This window comes from Geospiza fortis, unplaced genomic scaffold, assembly GCF_000277835.1.
Source record: "Geospiza fortis unplaced genomic scaffold, GeoFor_1.0 scaffold173, whole genome shotgun sequence".
Lineage (NCBI taxonomy): Eukaryota > Metazoa > Chordata > Aves > Passeriformes > Thraupidae > Geospiza > Geospiza fortis.
Window position 1 is genome coordinate 3,252,655 of NW_005054334.1, and position 15,625 is coordinate 3,268,279.

Genomic DNA, 15,625 nt, shown 5'->3' on the forward strand with positions numbered 1-15,625 from the left:
GCAAACGGACCAGAAGGACTGAATAAGAATGGCCGGTCTGGGCCCAGCGGATGCTGTTGCAGCTGGGGAGGATGGGTCGGGACAGAGCCGCGACGGGGCTGCTCTGTGCCTTTATGCTGCTTATTCAGGTTGGGAGCCATGAGCCCCAGCGGCTCAGGCTGTCCCCACCCGTGCCAACTCTATTCATGGCCAGCAGGCCCACGTGCGCATGGCAGGGAGGCCGGGGCAGCGGGAGTGAGGGGTTGGGGCTGGCGAGGAAGGGGGAGGAAGGCAAAGCCTCACGTCCCTCGAGACTGAACCTGGCTTTGTACAGAAGAGGCAGTTGTGGGGCACAGCATCTTCTCAAAACACTCAGTGCCCTTTATCCTGCTTGGCTGTTGTCCCCCAACATACCCACCCATTATAAGAAGGAGTAGGGCCACTTCCCAAATTAGCAGGGATTTTCTTGCACTCAGACCTTGCTTATGCTTGCAGTTTTTCCTTGGAGGTGCCTATGGACACAAGCCCACGAAGAACTTCACTGGTTTGCATGATCAGTGGGACAGTGCTCCCAGAGACTGAAGGAAAATGGTAACACTTTGGTTGCCACTTTGCTTAAAGGTCATTGCCAGCAGAGTAAAACTGCCATAGGCACAGGGGCTTTGCTCGTCATTGCTCTGCCTGTTGCTACCAATGGAGCTGAAGGAATGCAAACATCCCTAAAGGAGCACATCCCTCTATAAAGAGCCTCATTGAGATCAAAGTGAAATTTATTGATAGAAGAGTGAAATTCTGTCCGGGATGCATAAGGGCATTTTTTAGTCCATTTCAGGCCACTACTGGCTAGTTTTATCTCAACCAAACTGTCTATTTCTGCTCCAGTGACTCCACCACTTCAGAGGTATCACGTAGGGCCATGTTGATCTGAACATGCAGAGGAGCTCTGTGGTGATTTTTAATTTTTATTTCAAATGGCATAACTCAGAGATTGAAACATTATTATGAACTTTAAATAGCAAGTTTTATTTCATTGTTTTAGGATCTTGTGACTGACCTCTCATCTTTCAGCCTGGGTCAAGTTTTAAATGCAAAATGCTGGCTTGAAACAAAATGTCAGAAATCCACTTTGAAAATGTCCATTCACAGCATTTTGGCATTTAGAAAAGAATAATTCAGGAAGAGTGCCTTGAAATGAAATGTTTTGATATTTTAAAAATCTGTCTCCCACACTCACTTTGCACTCAAAAGCGCTTGCTGAATTATGTCTGAATTTGCAACTTCATTCCCTTGAACTTCCATTTCTTAGCAAATTATTTACCAATAAATGCTTCCTTAGTACCAGTCATTTCCACCCAGTGATGCCACATCCCTGCTGTAACTGGGGAGTTACAGGGTCTCCACAAAAAGTGGTGGAGCGTGCTTGGATTCCTGGTTTCCCTGAGTCCCACCTTGGCAAAAGTGATGTCAGAACTCACAGCAGGCCTGCCATCAGTCTGTGTCACCCACTCCATGAAGGTCAGCCATGAAGCCCAGCACTGGCACTGCCCTTTGTGGCCTTAAAAATTGAGGTTAACTTCGTGGGACGTGGTCACAGAAGTTTGTGTGGAGGCAGCTCAGGGTGTTTCAAGAGGGACATGTGAGGAGTGGCAGGGATGTGAAGGTCTGAGAGGATGGAACAGGACAGATCCCCCTCATCACAGGGATACATGTCAGTGTATGCAGAGGAACCTCTTTCACCTGAGTGGAAAATGAAGAGTGTCAAAGCCAAGAAGGATTGCTGACTTGATTAAAATTAACATTTTTCATCCTCCCTTCTCCCATGCAAACATAAAATGAGAGAGTGAATGGCCATAAAGAAATGAGCAAGATAGTGATGACAGGATTATACTAGCTGCCAGCAGCTTCCCAACCCTTCATTTAAAGAGTGGTTCAGCTCCCCACCCCCTCCTCTGCTCATCACACCTCTTCAAGAAAAGTTTGATGAGCTTCTCCACTATAGGAAATTCTCAAACTGGATTCTGGCTTCCCTCATCAGATCCTGCTCTGTATCCAGCAGTTAATTCCATATTCAGTGTTAACTAAAGCATCTTCATGAAACCTCTGAAAAGAAAAAATGAATAAGCAAGATTCAAACCATGAATAGGCAATTGTCCAAGCAACTGGACCAGAGGGAAGGGGCAGAAACTGATGCACAGGAAGTTCCACCTGAATATGAAGGACAATTTCTTTACTGTGCAGGTGCCCATGCACTGGAACTAGCTGCCAAGTGGAGTTTCTTCACATTCCAGAACTGTCTGGACACAATCCTGTGCCATGTGCTCTGGGATGAGCCTGCGTGAGCAGGGTGCTTGGTGCAGGTGACTCACTGCGGTCCCTTCCATCCTGACCCATTCTGTGAATAATTCTCAGCAGCAGTGGATATCACTTCTTGTTCAGATAAATCATCCAGTTCCACTTGTCCTTCCCGTCCTCCAGTCCAGTGAGAGGGGACTTTGCAGGACTTCTGGATTACAAACCTGAAGAATTACAGGGTTTTCCTTGAAAACATTTGGTCACATGATGAGTGTTAACAGCAACCTGGAAATAGTTTTCCTGGACCAACTTGAACTGATGGCAACATCAGTCCTACACCTGAACTGGACAGTCATGGGAATGTATTGAAACCAAATCCCATCTGACATTCTCATGTCTCTCTTTTCTCATGGGCAGTCTAAGCTTGGCTTGACCTAAGGCTTCCTCCCAGTCTCACCAGCCCTCACAGCAGGTGGCACTGGTGACTTTGAAGTTAGTGGCCATGACACGTGGCAGAAAGGACAGAGCACTGAACCTGGATTGATGCAGGCGAGTGCACCCCTGAGTGTCCTCAAAGGCAAAGCCTACCTGAGCTGCTTCCTCTGCAGGCAGCATCTCAATCACTCTGCAGATGTGCCCAGGAACATTCAGTCAGCAGTGGTGAGGACAAGTCAGGCTGCCTCAAGGCTGAACCTGCAAAGTGCTGTAGTTTGCAGCAGGGACCACCTCTCTGTTCACATCACCAGGTAATGGAAAATAAAATAAATGCATGCATGTGAAGAGGCTGTCTCATCCCAGACCATGTGGAAGACAGTCCCTGGACTCTGAGGTCTCAGCTGTGCTCAGGGTAGGCCTGACTACTTTCAAGTGGCATCCCTTGGGGCAGGGACAAGACTGTGGCACTCACCAGGAACTTCACAGTCCGAGCTGTTGTCAAGAATCTTATCACTCAGTTTTCCTTCCCAAACTCCAGGGAAATTCAAGGAATCACTTTTCTGCCAGCAATGGTCTGGGAGTTTTTAAATGGGTATCAGCATCAAGCCGGACATTCTTAACAAGCCCAGATCAATTTCCTAATTAAGAGTTACATTTGGGATGTTTTAAACCCAAGTGCCACCTCTTGGGAAGAGCACAGGCTCTGCTCCTCACAGACAGTCGAGCCCTGTGCACTTTGCTCGGGAGCAGGAGAGGAGTCCCAGCCCCGGCACGCATGACACGGTGACTAGAGGAGCATGGCACTGCTGGCAGCCCGGCCCAGATGGCCCAGCTGAACCTGCGGGTGGCAGGGGTGGCAGGGCTCCCCGGCACCAGCGCCTGCTCCCAGCCCAGCTGTGGGCTCCCCTCTTCTCCCTGCCCCCCAGGAGACGTCGTGGTCCCCTGACCACCAACGTGGCCCCTCTCTCAGGAGTCCCCTGGCTCACTGGTCAGCTCTGTTTGAATGGTGGCATGAGAATTCCCTCCTCCTTCCCCGCCGCCTCCCCCTTCTCTCCCTGGAACTTCCCTGCAGCTGCAGAGCTGGCCAGACAATCGGGTGTTTTAGAGAAATACATTTTTGGGCTAATTTGCCATGCATAAGTGTTTCTCTTACCCTTTAAAGGCAGGGAACAAAGAGCACATTCTCTGGGAGCTCTGCCCTGTTGTGAGCAGCCCTGCAGCTGTACAGCACTGTGCTACCCTTCTCTCTCCTGCTCCACTCCCTGCTAGCTGTGTAAGGAGATGGGGCTCTGCTTCTCCCTGGGACCACAACATCTCCTACCCATCACTACACATTTCTTTCTGCTTTGTTGTTGTTGTTGTTGTTTTGTTTTGTTTGTTTGTTTGTTTTAAAGCAGAAACAGAACAAGTGCAGAGGGAAAGGATTTGGCAGCACTGTGACCTAGACTAATTTGCCAGATCCTCCAGGTAGAATCTTTTATGTTGAGACATCATTTATTTGGAAATCATCTTAATTTTCCTTTATTTGGGGTTTAATTCTATTTTAAAATATTTTACTCCCTTAATAGGTAACACTGTGGCAATGTCTTACACACACTATATTAGACTGGATGAAGTTTTGGTCTATTGAGGAAACCTAGTCAAAATATAAATCCTTTGAGATGTTTTCAGGTCCTGTTTTCTCACTTCAAACACTGTTTGCCATCCCTGCCCATGCCTGGAACTATTTATGGTCAGTTTAAGTGGTCTTTGAGCAACATGGTCTAGTGGGTGGCATCCCTGCCCATGGCAGGGGAAGTGGAACTAGATGATCTTTAATGTCTTTTCTTGACCGCACCGTTCTATGATTCCTGGCTCGGGAATTTCTCAGACTGGATGATTTTCCTTTTTAGGGCTAGTAATTAATAGATTTGGCCTGGTGGATCAAACTGGGAAGAAGATGCAGATGTTCTGCTATGAATCCCTCACAGGTTGTGGAGAAGGAGATAGCCTGGAGCAGCTGGACACTGAGGAACTAAAGATTTTTGTCAGCTTTTTGGGAATCCCATTTCAGCACTTGCTGAATAATCTTTTTCCTGTCCGTGGAAAGCTGGTCCAGCAAATAGCTTGCTAAGTGGTAAGAAGGCTCTGATACAAGAGGAACAGGCTTTTAAACCAGGCATAGTGAAATTACACCAGTTCAGCTGGTGTATCAAGGCAAACTCTTTCCATCAAGCCTGATCCCATCTGCTGTAAATATTAACTCAGTCCAAACCAGTCCCATTTTCAGATCCAGGTTCAACACAGCCTAAGGCAGCTAACAGGGAGAAGAGAAGAGAAGAGAAGAGAAGAGAAGAGAAGAGAAGAGAAGAGAAGAGAAGAGAAGAGAAGAGAAGAGAAGAGAAGAGAAGAGAAGAGTGAGAGTGCAGCCAGCAGAGGTGCACAGGGAAGAATGCATAACGCAAGAAAAGGTAAAGGTCTTATGAACTCTGGATTCAGATCTTGAGCTTCTAAGCTAGGAAAAGGCAGCTTAGAGGAAATGATAGCTAGAGGAATGTATGGTAGAAGAAAGCGTAATCAACAACAGCACCCAAGTGCTGGGACAATGGGATAGGTTGAGACTCACCTGGCACAGCTCAATAAATCCCTCAGTTCCTTCCTGGCTCTGAGTTCTTTGCACTCAGCAAGGCTGGTTGGCATATGCACCTAAGACCTGTTACAATAGGAGGCCATGAGTGGAGCCAAGGCTCAAGGACCTGCATTAATTGACAATGTAGTAGCATTTTTTGTTCACAGAACACCACCTGCTCTTAGCTCAGCTGATGTCTCAATCTCTGAAACTCCTGCTTTGCTGTGCCATTGTGAATGAGTTAGTTGTATGAGGCAGCAGTGGAGAACTTCAAGTTTTTTAGTTTAAAAAACTCCATAACTCTCTCTTCTGACCTTACAAGTAACTCCAGTAAGTGCCCACCAGATATATAAAAACCGTACTGCCAAGAAAAAGACAATTTCTGCCAGACTCTCCTGCAATAGTGAAAATCCCATTGAGCAATGGCTTTAATCATATTTAAAATCCCCTCTGGGTAAATGTCCTTCAATCTCTTTAGGAGACTGAATTTGCTAATTCCCCTGGTGGGCTTGCAGGGGACATCCCACAGCACAGGTGGTCTGAGTAGCACAGGTAGGTTGAATGCCAACACCAAGGGCCAACACATCTACCCCAAAGCCCTGGGTGAGGTCAGTGGGAGCAAAATCTAACTCCAGCTTTTGAGGTTGCCATCTCAGTAAGACAGAGAGAGAGAGAAGGAAAGGGAGCAAGAAGGTTAGGGAGTGGGGGAGGGCTGGGAGCCTGCAGACTTCTGTTGCCACATGATTTTCCTGGTTTCCAAACTGCTGCTCCAACGGGCATGCACGAGTCCCATGTGATGGCTTATTTATGAAAGCACAATTGTACAGCTGTTTGCATCTCATATCCTCTTGGCAGCCCACCTGACCAGGGGCTCCAGGGGCACCCACTGCATCCTCCCCATCTGCACCATCAGGCTCCTGAGCTGGTGAGATGATGAAGCAGAGAGGAGAAATGTCTTTCCACTGCTCTTTGCACCCCTTTGCCTGGCACTGTTAGGAGGTTCCAGAGGCAGGGTGCTGTCCCTCCTGCACTTTCATGAGGGAAAAAATCTTGCTTTGAGATCTATCTCACTCCTTTAGAGCACCCAGAAGCAAGCTTGCAGTCAAACTGACACAGCATATGCAGATATTCCATGTTTATCTTCAAATAGGTGCAGATTCTTTTTCCTTGAGTGAAGCTTTTTCCAGTACCTTCAGCCCAGAGTCTTCTTTCACCCAAAGATCCACTCATTTAAAGAGGAAAATTCCTTATAAATAATGTGGAGGAGGCTAAGGGAGAGAATGATGACAATGAATTAAAGATGGTTGTTTCTTTGGAAATTGATGATTTGGCATACTTTCAATTAGTTTGTACAGAGAACCCCTAACTCCAGTAAAATTGTTCTTCTCAGTCAAAGAGGACCTAGACATGAGCAAGAGAGACACAATGTGTGAGGAGAGAGTTTTTGAAGGCCAGCAATAGAACCTGAATTCACAGAGGCTGTGATGGGACAAGATTATGCTGCAGTAAGCCATATATTTTAGGGTGTTTTCCTTACTCCATAGTATCCCTAGGAAAAACATCAACCAAAAAGTCATCACCTCATATGCTGCAAAAACTCCTCTGGTGATCTCTTCCAAAACCAAAGTTCCAATGAGGAAAGGATATCTGACATTTTAAAACTTCAGTATGGTCAAACCACCCAACATCCCTAGCTCCTCTTCCCAGACAACTGATTGTTGTTTTAAATTGCCCAAGAGCCAAGACTGCTATCTCTCCACAGAGATCATATCTCCTGTGGCCATGCCTCTTTCCTTCACATTCAGTAAATCGCCTACATGAAGGGTTAATTCAACCAGGGCCTTTTACTCCAAGTTGTTTTCCAAGTAGCTGAGAGAATAGGTCTCTTGTTACAAACATGGCTTCTGGGCATTTGGTGATGCTTTCCCTTTTCTCTCTCTCTGTACCACAAAAGAATCTTTTGTTCTGTCTCTCTGTCTCATTTACTCTCCCCCACCCTGCTCTCGCCTCTTCCCTCCATTGGCTGCCAAGTGACTAAGGAATGGCAAAAAATGACCATCGCTTGGTCATGGCAAATATTTCTTCACCTATTATCTGATAGAGACCTTGAGCATCTATGTGAAGGCCCCTTGCTTCCACTGGGTGTCTCTTAGAGAGGGGGAAGAATGAGTCAGACACAACAGGGCAGGATATAAGTTGAATCAGCCCAACATGCTAATGGAAACATCTTGCAAATTGACTCACGGGTGCCTGTTTCAGGAAAATCAAATGATAGGGACCCAGAACTGGCAGGAGTTGAGTGGCAGCTACAGTGGGTCTAAATTTTTATGGGAACTTGGCATTTATTACAAAACACATGAGAGGCACAAAAAAAGTCTCTTTCTTGCTTCCACATTTACCAGTTCAGTTGGTTGTAAGCTGGAGCTGACACTCTCTGTTGGATGGGCTGTAGTGTCACATAGTTTCCCTGCACTGTTGCTGTAAATCTTCTTGCGCATGATCTCCCACCACAGAAAAGTTGTGGCAAATTCCCATGAACATCATGTCTTCCCACACCCCATTGAAATTATACTTCAGGCATTCCCACAGGCATCCTTCCAGTTATAGTCTCCTTGCACATACTGCTTCACTGAGTCACCTTACATGCACACAGATATGTAAAAGATCACATGATGCCAAAGTCACTGCAACTTCTACAATGACCTTTCTGCAACAAAAACAATTCTATAGCCAAATTCCCACCTCCCTTCCTTTCATAGCATTTGGATATACACTTCACTGATACTGTGTTCTGCAACAAAATAAAATTCTTCATTCTCACCTGATGCAAATCTTTCTGCCTTTCTGCTCACCTTCTTCTCTACTGACCCTCTTCACTGCTCTGACCACCCTTTGTCCTAGTCAATCACAGTCCATGTCATGTGTTAGATGAATATGGCATATGCTGCCTGTGTCCCTCTGCCAAGCTTTCTGCACTCTTCTCCCATTTAGTGCCTTCACTATTTTGGAAGGTCTTTGAAACAATCATTAAATTTCAGCCTTAGCGACATCCCGCACACACACATAAAAAGCTGTGGATGTAAGGCATTATGCAGAGAATTTTTACTCCTGTAGGGAAGGGGAATGGACTACAGATGAAAGGGCCATTATATTCCCATATTAGAAGGACTTCTTGTCTGGTGGATTTTAACCAAGCTGGTTAAAACATCATGAAAACGATGCACTGACCAACTCTTTATATTCACACAGCTCTGCCCACAATAAGGATTTTTGCTTAGTCAACCATACTGTTTCAAAGCAGCATGCAGGGCAGCTTTCACTGGAAAGCCTCAAACTCACCCAATATGTAACAACAAAGGAATATATAATAATCGCTTTTCCTGCCTCCAGCTTGATAGTATCTAAATTAATCCAAATAAAGACACAGAGATTCTTCCTGCAACCTCAGCTGTGCTCTACCACTCCCACTGGAGCTCTATCATAGAGGGTGCTTGCCAGGACACTGATCATCTCCATCACTAAAGACAACCAAACCATCCTGAGATGAAGAATTTTTCTCTTGTCAAAAAAACAAGTCCCTGGAAGATCCAGAAACTCATTCATTCCAGTGTTGTGCATCTAACGCTGCAAATTTAAACCTCCCCACCAAGCAGTGCCCCTGATGAAGCAATGTATTACTGGATAGCCTTGGAATTGTCCACTAAACAATGGTGAAAGTTTAAGGAAAAGACTTTGCTTCTCCCTGCTTCAATTCTCCTTTACATGGTGGGATGCCACACTCCTGATACGAAGTCTCTAATCAAAGGTATTACACTGTCTAGAGAGCCCCATCAGGTCATCTTTGCACCTTGTGGAGACCAGGAGGTCAGCTGTTGGAGTCCCTTTGCAAAAAAGAACCTACCACCATCTCTTTCACAAATGAGAAGCCCAAGGATGGATTATGGATTCTTACTTAGATAATTTTGGATGAATCAAGAAAAGAGAGGAGGGATAGCTGGATGTCTAAATAAAGCCAATGAGATCACATGTTCCGCCTTTTTATCTGCTTTTCTCTTTCTGCTTTTGGACAACAAAGCTTCCTTTGATACAGAAGAAGAGGGGGGAAGGGACAGTGGGGAGAGGGGGTGCCAGAGTCACCCCAATGGCCCCTGGTCACTTATCCACACTCCTTAATGTGATGTTCCCACTGACAGGGAAAGAAAAAAACAGTGATCTCATGATTCCAGAAACGATTCATGCAAACAGCCCTGGGAGATCAGGGTGAAGGGGACAGGAAAGAGGGATAAAGGATGAGTGAGGAAAAGCAAGAATGGGAGAGGAAAGGGTAGGAGTGATAGGGAGAGTGAACATGGGAAACAGGACCTTGGGGGACAACTGTGTGTAGAAGTAGAAACTGAAGGTCAGACTCCAAAAGAGAATGTGTGATAGGGATTGTAGAGAAAAGGAGAAGAAAGAAGAGTCTTGACACCAAGGGTAGCAGGACTGGTGGAAGAAGATTGTGTGTGAGGTGTGACACTGTATGGCAGGACTGGAGGGCAGGGTCAGGGATATGAGTTGGCTTGAGTTGTCTAAATGTGGGAAAAGGGAGGCTGGGCTCAGAGACAGTATGGTGGGATAAGGAACAAGGGCTTGATATGAGGATGAGAAGGAAAGGAGGCAGAATTACCTATGGGATTAGGAGTAGAAGAATTAAGACTTGCTGAAACTTGCTTCTTCTGCATATTGCTACACAGAACCAGGTCACCAAATCTGCCAAGAGAATAAAACTGGTCTCTCTCAGTCCCAGACCAAACAGATGCCAGACAGATTTATTACTTGAGGCATTCAGCCATGTCCAAAGGAGGCAGCCTGGTTTGCACTTTCGTTGGGCTGATCTCACTGAAGGAAAACCTCACTCCTGCACAGAGGAGCACTATCTATGTATTACACCTCACCTGCCAGCAGCCATTTCATTCAGCCTTCTTCCTTTCCTTCCCTCATGTGCTTTCATTAGTCCTTCCCTTCTCCCCTCCCTCCATCCTTCCTTGCCACCTTGCCACAGGGAGACAAGAGATTGCCACAGCTGGCAGGAGACATCCTTTCTTCTCCATCCCCCCAGGGGACCTGCCACCCCAGCAGCAACTTGTCCCTAACCAGCAAAGCAGCCACGGCACAGCAGGAGACTTTTTAGCCCACAGGACTCCTGATGGAGCCGGGACAAATAGTGGGATGAAAGAGCGGGGAAAGAGCTAAAAGAAAAAGTGTCTTTCACAACAAGCTGCCATCTCCATGTCTCACAGCTCTCCCCAGCACTGGCCTGTCCCAGGGGCTCATCACATTCCCTCCTCCTCTGTCTGCTCTGTGGCAGCTAATCAGTGACCCACTGACAGTCTCTGTCCATCACTCGTCTCTGCACGCAATGGGGTAATTAAACCCTGACCCTGGGCTCCTTTTATCCATTTCCTCTGCACAGTCACTCCCCGAAATGGCAGAGGGGAGGGCCTGCTGTGGAGGCTCCTGCCCCAGTCTCCAGCTCTAATGAAGATGTGAAGCACAGAGGAAGGACTTGTTGTGGAAACAAAGATGCTGAGGGGGCAGCCAAAGAGGTATTGAGTGGTACAAGGCTTCCTACATGATTGTGCTGAGCTCTGCTGACCCACCTCCACCCACCAGGCAAGGCTTTGTAATCCTTCAATTCTTTATCATCACACCCACAGGCTGTCCAGCATCCTCCCCCTGCCCAAGCACACCTACAGAAAACTCCTCTGCATGTCTTCAGGGCAGTGCCAGGTGTGGTGTCCAGCTCAGATCTTGCAAAAAAAAAAAAAATTCCAGAAGTCTCAATAAATCCAGCCCTAGGCTTGCACACCACAAGATCAACACAAAGTTTCTGTCCTCTCTGGTGTGAACCCATTGCCTCCGCTTGGACTAAGTCAAATGCCTCAGGCCTGACACAGGACTTTCCTCATTAAGTACCTGTAGAAGGGCAGAAGAAGGTCTCAGTGATGGGGTAAATCCCATGGAACACAGTGGATGGACACAGGAGCTGGCTGGGACAAGGTGATGTTGCTCTTGTCTACACAGAAGGACAATGGAGGATACACCCAGTGACAGACAGGAGTCACAAAATGCCAGGAAGTCTTTTTTCTTTAACTTTATTTCTCTTTCTGCTTTCTGGCACTCTGCAAAATTTATGGCACAGATTAATAAACAGCCAGAAATGATCCCAAGCAATCCAGGCTCTGCTTCCTCCTCCTTAGCCTGAGTGGGGAAGCTGCTTCCCTCCCACGCATGAGCAAGAAGGGCTGGGGCCACCCGGGGAAGGGCATGACGGGTAAAGCAGTGCCCCCAAACAATTAAGCACTGTCCCAGGCACTGCACACCCTTGTCCTGGGAACAAAAGAGTCACACACAAGAGACCTGACTGTGAAGCCTCCATCCGCTTTCATCACTGACCCCCAGGGCAGTCAGGGCACAAGGTCAGCCCACTTAAACTCCAAACTCGGCCAGAAATAGAGCTGGGAAGTGGGCAAGGGTGGCCAACTGCAGGGGTCCCCAACCATTTGAGGGGTTCTTTGACTGAGCTATTTCATTTCATCAAAGACACATTTTTTTCTGGAAGGAAAATGGAGAGCAGTGGGTGTGAAAGGAGTAAGGGGGAGGCAGGGTGTTCACCATGAGTTATGACCACTCTCAACAACAGTCTTTTACATTGCAGAGGTGAGGAGAGGATGGGGTAATTGCCCATGTTAGCCCCATGCATAATGAGGGCAAGTCTCTGCCTGTTTCCCACCCCTCACTCTGCCACTGCTCATGAGATGTGGTCCCCCATATGTCCTGTCGCTATTCTGCTGTGGAGCTCAACATCCCAAGGGCTCATCCAAGGACCACAAGCTATGATAGCACCTTGCCAGACCAGTAGTGCCTCTGGAATGTGCAATAGAGTGTAGTCATGCCCCCAGATTGGAAAGGCTAAAAGTTGCCTTGCAAATAAAAACTGATCAGCCAAGCCAGAGCTCACACTTTCTACCTGCAGGGTCTCAGAAAACCCATTAGGCTTTAGGTTGCCTTTAAGGTTTTTCAGGTTGCAAGTACTGATTTTGTGAGTAATGCTTTCATAGAAGTAACAGCTGCACCAGATGCCCCTGAGACCTGTCTCCTTGTCTGGGAGAAGAAATCTGTAGGGACAAAGTCCAGGGGCACTGAAACATGTTGGTGCATGTGGAAATACAATGTATCTGCCACAGAGCATTGTCCATTTCTCCCAACTTCCCTCTGGATAAACCTTGGAGAATCCTAAATGCAGGAAATTTCAGAGCAAGGACAATGAAAACACCCAGGGAAAGCAGTCCCCTATTGTACCCCAACAGTCCCACCTGCCCCTCTAGAGGCTGCTGCAAGTGTTGGCAGCACCCAGCAGAAGTGGGGTAGGGATAGGGCAGGCAGGCTGTGCAGTGATGGGCAGGGAATACAATGCCCACACTTACTCACTGAAAGTTCCCCCAAAACAGACAACATGGCTCAAGGGACAGCAATCAAGGAGGATGTTAGTGCAGAGTTAGCCGTGTTGACACTGAAAACAGTAGCAGAAAAGCAGCCAGAAACATGAGATTCTGCACAGCCCTAGTACACAGAAATACATCTGAGTGCCAAAAAGCTAACCAGTCATGCAACGTGTGATCTGCTAGCAGACTCCTTATTACACGTGATGAAAGACAAGCAGAAGGGAGTTTTGACTCTCAGAGTCAAACTTTTCATGGGTTGTGTACTTGTGGATAGAAAAATCTCTGTATGTGCAAACTAAATCCTCTTGATAAAAGCCATATTGGTAGACTGTAAGCAGTGAGCCAAATTTTCAAGAGAAAGCTGCACTTCACATTTTTGATACAATTAATCAGACCTGTTCTTGAAAAGGAACAGCTTCCTGGGATTTTTTAAATGCTGGCTAACCTTACCTTTTTGGATTTTCATCAGCAATTAATTACTTCTCCCCTTGGGAGGAGGCGATCAGGCAATGGATTTCTACTATTGAGACAGACATGGCTTTAGGGCACACACAGATTCATTCTCCATCTCACACAGAGAGAATCCAATCGATCTTGGACACTTTGGGGCAGCTGTGCACAAAAGGCAGGGTCAGCCAGCACACGTGTACAAAGGCTGATGCTTCAGGCTGATGTACTGAAGGACATGCACGATGCGCACACTTCACTGGAGCAGCACAAAACAAGGCTCATCAGACCTACAGGCTTTGGCCTTGTCAGTGTCAGCAGGTGTAGTTTTTCACCTCGGGTGAGTTCTGCTTATTGTCTTTCTTTTGAATGGCAGGAGCTGCCAGCAAAGGAAACATTCACTGCTTGTTCATCTCCCTTGCAGTTCTAGTAGCAGAAGTGGGCAGCAGGAGAAATGAGGTCCTGCAACTTCTTTTAGCCAGTCTGATACCCAGCCAATGCACAAGGCTCTGAGCAATCCCGTTGGGCGCAGGCAAATGATTCACGTTATGCAGGTGTTCGCCGGTGTGTGCGGAAAACCTTTTTCCCCCTTTGCAGTAAACAGGAGAAATATCCCAGCTACGCAAACCCTGAATCCAGGCCCCTCCTGCAGCAGCAGTTCCGGGCACTGACCACACGGTGGCGCTCCACCCTTAGGAATGGAGGCCGGCCGGGGGCGACCCTGCCAGGCCCCGGGCACAGCCCCCGGGGACAGCGCGGGACACAGGGCCCGACCCTGCACAGCCCCCGGGGACAGCGCGGGGACAGCGCGGGGACAGCGCGGGACGCACGGAGCAGTCCTGCCAGGACGTGGGACGGATAGCAGGCTCGAGTTCTGCCCGTGTGACATTTAATTAACCAGCTCTCTTTATTAGCTGTCAGCTTTGGGGAGGGTTCTGCGGGGTGGTCTCTTTGCTTGCGTTGCAGGGTCTCTCTCAGGACAGCAGCATCGCAGAATCTGTCTGGATAAATTGTCACTGTCTCTAGGGATGGATATTCCACCACTTCTCTGGGCTGATGTAGCAGTGCTTACCCACTCTCACAGTGGGTTATTCCTTTTGTTGCACTGTAATTCCATCCTGCAACTTGTAACCCCTTCCTCTTGTCTTTAGCTGTGCAAAAACCCTCAGAAGAGTCTGGGTCCATTTTCTCTGTATCACCTGCAGCCACAGCCAGGTGCTGTCACACTGCCGAGCCCCAGCAAGCTCTTCGTGCAGAGATCAGGGTCTGGCCCATCAATTCTGGAGCTCCACTGATGTGAATCTCCTGTCAGTGGCCAGGGTCGGGATGTCAGTCTCTTTTCTTCAGACAGCTCCCACCTGAAGGACTGCATTTCTCATTCAGCTTCCCCTCATAAATAAATCACATCTTAGACCCAGGATTATTAAAATATTATTAACAACACGCTCTTGACCCTTGTAGTCCAGCATTGTGGGTGGCTTCAGTCAGTGTTTTGATGTACACAGACAAGAGGCTTATGGGGCTGCATACCACAAACACTAACCACCCTCAGCCAGCAGGAGAGGTCATTGCCATGGCCAGCCCTCGTTCCTAGTTTAAGAGGAATTTTCAGTTCAAAGAGCACAATGTTGGGGTTGTGGGGTTTTTTTGATCTATGTCAGTAATTCGGGTTAGGAAGCCTGGTAGTTGCTCAGAAGCCAGGAGCAGCTGGAAAAGATGACACATAAGGCAACAAGGCGACCACATTTCTCTGGGAAATCAAAGCGTTCTCCCAGTGGTGGTGCTGTCATGATGGAGGCAGGAAACCATTTGAACAGCCAACCACTGCCCCCACACACATGACAGAGGAGAACGCGTGGAAGCCTGGCGATCCTGCAGCACACATGGCGGTGCAGTGGCTCTGCACACAGCTGTGCTGACTGGCATCCGATGCTTCCTCGGGTCACTGCTGATCATGATTGTGCCAAGCAATTTCACAGAATCACCAAATCAGTTAGGTTGGGGAAGACCTCTGAGACCATGGAGTACAGCCTGTGACCGAGCACCACCATGTCAACCACACCGTGGCACTGAGTGCCGCATCCAGCCTTTTCTTAAACACCTCCAGGACGGTGACTGCACCACCGCCCCGGGCAGCCCATTCCCACGTCTATCACCCTTTCCGTGAAGAAATTCCTCCTGATATCCCACCTAAACCTCCCCTGGTGCAGCTCGTGACTATGTGCTCTTGCTGCCTCGGACAAGAGGCCGATCCCCACGTGGCTACGGCCTCCTTTCAGGGGTTGCAGAGAGCGATCAGGGCACCCCCGAACCGCCATTTCCCCGGCCCAACCAGGCCCCGCTCCCCCGTCCCCATGGCAACGCGGCGGGCGCGCGGGGG